Here is an 8,502-nt window from a genome sequence, read left to right on the forward strand (position 1 = left end):
AGATGAGTGGGTGTAAAATTTTCTCCCCATTCTGTAGGTTGCCTGTTCATTCTGATGGTAGTTTCTTTTGCTTGTGCAAGCTCTTTAGTTTAATAAGATCCATTTGTCAATTTAGGCTTTTGTTGCCGTTGCTTTTGGTGTTTTAGACATGAAGTCCTTGCCATTTTCATGTCACAAACCCCGGTATTACCTAGGTTTTCTTCTAGGGTTTTATGAGTATTAAGTCTAACATTTAAGTCTCTAATCCATCTTGAATTAATTTTCATATAAAGGCGGAAAGGATCCAGTTTCAACTTTCTACTTATGGCTAGCCAATTTTCACAGCACCATTTATTGAATAGGGGAACCTTTTTCCCCATTTTTTCTTGTTTTTCTCCAGGTTTTATCAAAGATCAGATGGCTGTAGATGTGTGGTATTATTTCTGAGGACTCTGTTCTGTTCCATTGGTCTCTTATCTGTTTGGTACCAATTTACCATGCTGTTTTGGTTACTGTAGCCTTGTAGTATAGTTTGAAGTCAGGTAGTGTGATGCCTCCAGCTTTGTTCTTTTGATTTAAGATTGTCTTGGCAATGCGGGCTCTTTTGGTTCCGCATAGACTTTAAAGCAGTTTTTTTCAATTCTGGCGAAAGTCATTTGGTAGCTTGATAGAGGTAGCATTGAATCTATAAATTACCTTGGGCAGTATGGCGTTTTCCACGATATTGATTCTTCTATCCGCCCAGGCATGCTATATTCACCTGGCAGAACACAACAACAAAGAATTTTAGACCAATATCCTGATGAACATGATGCAAAAAATCCTCAATAAAATACTGGCAAACCAAATCAGCAGCACATCAAAAGCTTATCCACCATGATCAAGTGGAAGCTGCATCCTGGGATGCAAGGCTGAGTTCAACATATGCAAATCAATAAAATGTAATCCAGCATATAAACAGACCAAAGACAAAACACATGATTTATCTCAATAGATGCAGAAAAAGACCTTTGACAAAATTCAACAGCCCTTCATACTAAAACTCTCTCTCAATAAATTACGGTATTGATGGCCTGTATCTCAAAATAATAAAGAGCTATTTATGACAAACCCACAGCCAATATCATACTGAATGGGCAAAAACTGGAAGGATTCCTTTGAAAACTGGCACAAGACAGGGATGCCCTCTCTTACCACTCCTATTCAACATAGTGTTGGAAGTTCTGGCTGCCAGGGCAATCAGGCAAGAGAAAGAAGCAAGGGTATTCAATTAGGAAAAGAAGTCAAATTGTCCCTGTTTGCAGATGATATGATTGTATATTTAGAAAACCCCATCATCAGTCAAAATCTCCTTAAGCTGATAAGCAGCTTTAGCAAAGTCTCAGGATACAAATTAATGTGCAAAATCACAAGCATTCTTATACACCAGTAACAGACAAACAGAGAGCAAATCATGAATGAACTTCCATTCATAGTTGCTTCAGAGAGAATAAAATACCTAGGAATCCAACTTACAAGGGATGTAAAGGACCTCTTCAAGGAGAACTACAAACCACTGCTCAGTGAAATAAAAGAGGACACAAACAAATGGAAGAATACCATTTATTTAGTTTTACTTTTTAGGTCTGAGATTTTGGTATGCTATACAAAAAGCTATTGCTGAGGCCAATATCCAGGAGATTTCCCCCTATGTTCTCTCCCAGGAGTTTTATACTTTCTGTTCCTATATTTATGTCATTTATCCATTTTGAGTTGATTTTGGTGTATGGTGTATGATGGATATGGGTCTAATTTTGTTCTTTTGCATGTAGAACTCTAGTTTTCCCAGGCATCATTCAGTGAAGCAACTATCTTCTCTCCATTGTGCCTTGTTGGTGTCCTTGTTAGAAATTAGTTGACTGTATATGTTTAGATTTATTTCTGGGCTCTCCATTCTGTTCTCCTACTATATGTGTCTACTTTTATGCCAGTACCCTACTGTTTTGATTACTATAGCTTTGCAATATAGTTTTAAGTCAGGAGTGTGATGCCCCCAACTGTGTTTTTCCTCTTCAGAATTGTTTTGGATGTCTGGGGTCTTTTATGGTTCTATTTGAATTTTAGGATTGTTTTTATAAGGCAAGGGGAGTGGGCATCCTTGCCTTGTAGCAGGTCTTAGTGGTAAAGATTTCATTATTCCCCATTGATTATAATGTTAGCTGTGAATTTTTGGTAAGTTGCCTTTATTATGTTGAAAGCTTTTTTCTATACCCAAACTGTTGAGAACTTTTATCAAGAAAGGATGTTGGCCTTTGTCCAATGCTTTTTCTGTACCATTTGAAATGATCATGTGATTGTCTTTCATTCTGTTAATGTTATGTATAACATTGATTGATTTGCATATGTTGAACCAGCCATGCATGCCAGGGATAAATCCTACTTGATCATGATGTATAATTGTTTTGATGTGTTGTTGGATTGGGTTTGCTAATATTTTATTGAGAATTTTTGCATGAATTTTCATCAGACAAATTGGTCTGTAGTTTTATTTTCTTGTGATATCTTTGTCTGGCATAAGTATCAAGGTGATGCAGGCCTCATAAAATGAGTTTGCAAATATTTCTTTGGGTTCTATTTTTCAGAAGAGTTTAAGAAGTACTGGTATTAATTCCTCTTAGAATGTTTGGTAGAATTCAGCTGTGAAGCCATCAGATCCTGGCTTTTCTTTGTTGGGAGGTTTCTGATTACTTCTTCAATCTCTCTCTTTATTATTGGTCTGTCCAGGTTTTCTGTTTCTTCCTGAGTCAGTCTTAGTAGGTTGTATGTTTCTAAGACTTTATTTCCTCTGGTTATTCAGTTTGTGGGCAAATAATTGTTCAAAATAGTCTCTTATAATCCTTTTTATTTCTGAGTCATCTATTGCAATTTCTTCACTTTCATTTTTGATTTATTTATTTGAGTCTTCTTTCTTTTCCCTTAGTTAAATTAGCTAAGGGTTTGTCAATTTTGTTTATTTTTTCAAAAAAACTTTTAGCTTTGTCAATTCTTTCTATGGCTTTTCTGTGCTTAATTTGATTTATTTCTGTTCTGTTTTTCATTATTTTCTTCCCTCTGTTTAATTTCGTGTTTAGGCCAGGCACACTGGCTCACACCTGTATTCCTAGTGCTTTGGGAGGCTGAGGTGGGAAGATCTCTTGAGCCCAGGAGTTCAACATCTGCCTGGGGAACACAGCAAGATCCTGTCTTTACAAAAAATAAAAAGTTAGCTGGACATGGTGGCACACACCTGTGGTCTTAGCTATTTGGGAGACTGAAGTAGGAGGATCGCTTGAACCTGGAAGGTAGAGGCTGCAGTGAGCCAATTGCACTATTGCACACCAGCTTGGGTGACAGAGTGAAACCATGTCTCAAAGAAAACAAAAATTTGTGTTTTGTTCTTCTTCTAGTTCCTTGTGGTGTAATGTTAGGTGGTTTATTTAGGGTCTTCCCCTTAAAAACATTTTTTTTCACTGTCACAAATTTTACACAGTCTTTCTTCTTTTTTGTTGTAGGTGTGTGTTGTTATAAAGTTTCCTCTTAGGAAAGCTTTTGTTGTATCCCATAGGTTGCGTTATTGATGATACATTTTATGTACTAATGTGAAACCTCCCATATATATATATATACTTTTTTTTTTTTTTTTTTTTTAATGGAATCTCACTCTGTCTCCCAGGCTGGAGTGCAGTGGCGTGATCTCGGCTCATTGCAACCTCCTCGTCCCAGGTTCAAGTGATTCTCCTACCTCAGCCTCCAGAATAGCTGGGATTACAAGTGTGAGCCACCACGTCTGGCTAATTTTTGTATTTTTAGTAGAGATGGGGTTTCGCCATGTTGGCCAGGCTGGTTCAAATTCCTGACCTCAGGTGATCTGCCCACCTTGGCCTCCCACAGTGCTGGGATTACAAGTGTGAGCCACCGCTCCTGGCCTCCAAGATATATCTTAACGGAAAAAAAAATTAAGGTATAGAATAGTCATAGGGTATGCTACCATTTGGATAATAAAATAATTACGTACTTTCTTTTTTTTGAAGGAAAATTTGTATTATTTTAATTATTTTTATGTACAGAAAACTCAACAGTGTACATTTAACTCAGTTTAGTGGCAAGTTCTTTTTTTTTTTTTTTTTTTTTGAGAGAGGGTCTCACTCTGTCACCCAGGCTGGAGTGCAGTAGTGCGATCTTGGCTCACTGCAAGCTCCGCCTCCCGGGTTCACGCCATTCTCCTTCCTCAGCCTCCGGAGTAGCTGGGACTACAGGCGCCCACCACCACACCCGGCTAATTTGTTGTATTTTTAGTAGAGATGCGGTTTCACGTGTTAGCCGGGATGGTCTGGATCTCCTGACCTGGTGATCTGCCCACCTCGGCCTCCCAAAGTGCTGGAATTACAGGCGTAAGCCACCGTGCCTGGCCGGCAAGCTCTTTAACCTTTGCCTTTTCAAGCTTGGCAATGTGAGCCATAGACTTGGGACCCAGGACATTGCCTCCCCAGTGATGGCAGATCTCATCGTATCTGTTGTTGTAGTTGGCCCTGATAGCTTTCACCAGCTTAGCCAAAGCTCCTTTGTCTTCCGAGTTCACCTGTGTGAAGGCGACAGTGGTCCAGGTCTTCCTGTGGACTATATGTCTCAGTCTTGCCTTCCTCGTGATAATGCAGGGGAAGAGACCCCCATTTTATGACACAAGGCAGGCAGGAAGACAACCAACTCGACGGGGTCCACATCGTGTGCAGTCACCACCAGCTGAGCCTTCTTGTTCTCCACCAAGGTGGCGACGGTGTAAACTCCTGCTTGAAGGACAAGTGGTCTCTTAGTGGAGATGTCCCCTTTGCTGGCAGCTTTCTTCGCAGCCTGGACCAACAGCCTCTGCTTCTTCTCTTGCTTTGTCTCTGGTCTGTAGTTGTGGGCCAGTTTAAGCAGCTGAGCAGCTGTTTGGCGGTGCAGGGCCTGGGTGAACTGGTTAATTGCAGGAGGCACTTTCAGCCGCTTATAGAGGATGACTCTCTGCCGCTGCAACCTGATATAGTGGGACCATTTCATGAAGCAGGTGAGGTCTCTTTTGGGCTGGATGTCCTGTCCAATGCCAAAATTCTTAGGCCTTTTCTCAAACAGGAGACTCACCACTTTCTTAACCTCCTACTGCTTCATGACAGCGGGGGCGGGAGCTGCCTTCTTCCCCTTGGCCTTCTTTCCTTTCGGCATCTTGGGTGGCAGGAGGAGAGAGTCATATTTTCTTATAAATTACATACACACACAATTTCTTATATGCCCATAGAAAATTTCTGGAAATATGCACAAGAACCTGGCCACATGGGTTGACTTTGGCCAGGGGAATTGGTAATTAGAATTGAATGGAGAGAGGGAGAGGTTTCACTACATATATATATATGTTATTCTTTAAGTTCTAGGGTACATGTACACAATGTGCAGGCTTGTTGCATATGTATACATGTGCCGTGTTGGTGTTTTTTTTGCACCTTTTGAATTTTGAACTGTGTTGCTCATTTGGTACAGGTTGGTCTTTCTGGAAGCAGATGCTGAGATGCAGTTTGGAGTACAAGATGTTTATTGAAGATCAACACCTGAGGAAGAAAGATAAGGAAGAGAAGAACTGGGCAGAAAAAGAAGTCCATCTGTGAGGAAACCTTGGCAAGACCTTGGCTAACCCTCTGTGACGCTCCGGAGCACATATGGCCTGCCAGAGCAATCCGGATGGGTGTAAATGGCCTTTATACCCCTTTTTTGACAAGGTATTGGATGCCATTGACCTGGGAAGGCATTCTGGTGGGCCAGGTAGCTCTTCGCAGCTGAACATTCCCCGCTAAATCTGACAGCTTGGGTAGAAAATCCTACTGTGAAGGGAGGTGTAGGTATCATGTCTTAACAAGGACACAAGTTTTCCTATCCCCTCACTTTGCTGAGAATTTGGTTGGGTATAAAATTCTAACAAAATTTAGAGGTAGGACAATTTATTTTCAGATAAATAAATCTTCATGAAACTTACCTCTCGGGAACTCCTTTCTCTTTAAGTCAATGATATTCCCCCTTGGTCTCTAAATTAGTATCCAAATGCAATTAGTTTTTTTTTTTTTTTTTGAGACGGAGTTTCATTCTTGTTGTCCAGGCTGGAGTGCAATGGCACAACCTCAGCTCACTGCAGCCTCTGCCTCCCAGATTCACGCGATTCTCCTGCCTCAGCCTCCTGAGTAACTGGGATTGCAGGTGCCTGCCACCACACCTAGCTAATTTTTTGTATTTTTAGTAGAGACAGGGTTTCACCTGTTGGCCAGGCTGGTCTCGAACTCCTGACCTCAGGTGATCCATCCGCCTCGGCCTCCCAAAGTGCTGGGATTACAGATGCAAGCCACCATGCCTGGCCATCCAAATGCAATTTTCAACTGATGCACCTGGTATAATAATGATTTTTAGACGATTGTAGCCAAATAGAGGAAGCCATAACAAATGGCAAGTAGTTGCTTCTGGGGAAGAGGAATTGGGATTGGATGAAGTTGGGACTTGGGATGGTCATTTTCCATCCAACTGAGACATTTTTGAGAGTGAAAGGGATCACTGTTAATAATTACACTGGGATAATAGGCATAAATTGTGCTATTAATTAAGTCGTGCCTCTCCCCACCCCACCGCCCCAAGTTCGTATGTTGAAGCCCTGACCTCCAATGTGATTGTATCTGGAAAGATGGTCTTTAGGAAGTACTTAGGGTTCAATGAGGTCATAATGATGGGTCCCTAATCCTGTAGGACTGTGTCCTCCTAAGAAGAAGAAGAGAGAGGTAGCGATCTCTTCATGCACATGCACCAAGGAAAAGATATGCGAACGTATAGTGAGAAGTGGCCATCTGCAAGCCAGGAAGACAGCCCTCGCCAGAACTCCACCATGCTGGCATCCCAATCTCAGACTTCCATTCTCCAGAATGGTGAAAAATACATAAATGTCTGTTGTTTAAGCCCCCCAGTCTACAGTATTTGTTGTGGCAGCTCAAGCTGACTCATATACATCCAAACTGTCCCTGGGAAACTGGGGTGATTCGCCTTGTGGAATTCTTTGGAATTTTAAATCTTTATACATGTATTTCTTTGTGAAAGATAACATTAATTTTAAAAGAAGAATTATAAGGGTTTAGAAGTCAACTCATAAATCTTCACATTTCATGCAGAAATGACATGTGTGATATTCCTGTTGTATAACCATCCTGGAACACCTTCCTGTGGCTCATGTTAGATCTATTTCTGGGCAGCTATAATTGTTAGAAGATTCTTTCAAATTTGTCAGTTTGTAACTGCCACCAATAGATGATAATACAGAAGCTTTTCTCTTCTGTGACTAGCCCTGCTTTTAAAAGTGCATTGCTTTTCTTAGTCCGCAAGGAGTGACACCTCCACCCTGTCCCAACCCCACCTTAGCTGTAGCACTGTGCTGTGTTTATTAGTGTTAGAGTGAAGAGCGGGGAGACTTGAAAAGTGGGGAGAGCAGGTTTGTGTAGGTTAAGAAACCAGACCTCAGAAATGATTTAATGTCTTGGATAAAGTCACGCATAACCCTACAAGGTAAAAGCTGTATCAGGTTTGATTGGCAAGTGAGTGCCTCATGCATCAGAGAAGTCACCGTCTGCAGTGATGTATAACCCCTGGCTCCCTGCTGGCTCCGTTCCCCCATCAGCCTGCTGCCATTGCCCTCTCACTCTCCCATGATGTAGGACATAGCTGAGATTGACAGAGAGAGAAGGTTGAAGGGGCAGTAGTTAAAATGTCACCCACCCACACTGAAATCCAAATGGCTTAATTTACCATGATGTGTTTTAATTAATGAGAGTGAAAAAGTGAAGAGGTTGTACTTTCTAATCAAACAAAGTAATGCCTTAGTTACTGAAATGCAAATGGCTTCATTGGGAGGGAAGCAAAAGTTAATTAGGTCACATAGATAAATTAGGAGGAAGCTAAAACTATCTTTGCCACAATTAGATCTTTGCCACAATTAGTTGGTTTGTAGTAAAAGAGAATACATATAGACATTAAAGATTCAAATGTAAGTATTTTCGCATTAGATTGCTTTGTGACTTTGGTGACTTTCAATTTTATAATAAATACCACCTTTACATTCCACTGCAGATATTTTAATGTAAAAATAGTCTTGCTTATTCTCAGTGGGTGCTGTTTTAAGTCCTCTGCCTTTTCTAGAGGATGTGCTGATTCCTTGCCGCTAAGAAATGATCCTTAATGTGTAACTAGACTTAAGATGCAACAAACATGTTTACTTTTGCCTTCTTTAAACTGTTGGAATTATATTTTAGTTTAAAATTTAAAAAGTTTTAAGGTTATTAACTGAGCCTTAAGTGTACAGTATAAAACAAGAAGGTCTTTTTGTTGTGCTGGTGGTGTTTATTGTTGTTTTGGTCTAAGAATTTAAAATTAATTATGCACAAATATGGAGTATTTTCTGCCCTCTAGTGGTTAAAAGTAATTTTGCAATATTGGTTACATCTTAGTGCT

The 8,502-nt window shown here is 40.5% G+C and overlaps 1 pseudogene; it reads right to left on the minus strand.

Moving 5' to 3' along the window:
- Nucleotides 1-4,539: 4,539 nt before the first annotated feature.
- On the minus strand, nt 4,540-5,605 carry LOC110742842 (annotated as a pseudogene).
- Between the last annotated feature and the right edge of the window lie 2,897 nt (nt 5,606-8,502).

This window comes from Papio anubis, chromosome 4, assembly GCF_008728515.1.
Source record: "Papio anubis isolate 15944 chromosome 4, Panubis1.0, whole genome shotgun sequence".
Lineage (NCBI taxonomy): Eukaryota > Metazoa > Chordata > Mammalia > Primates > Cercopithecidae > Papio > Papio anubis.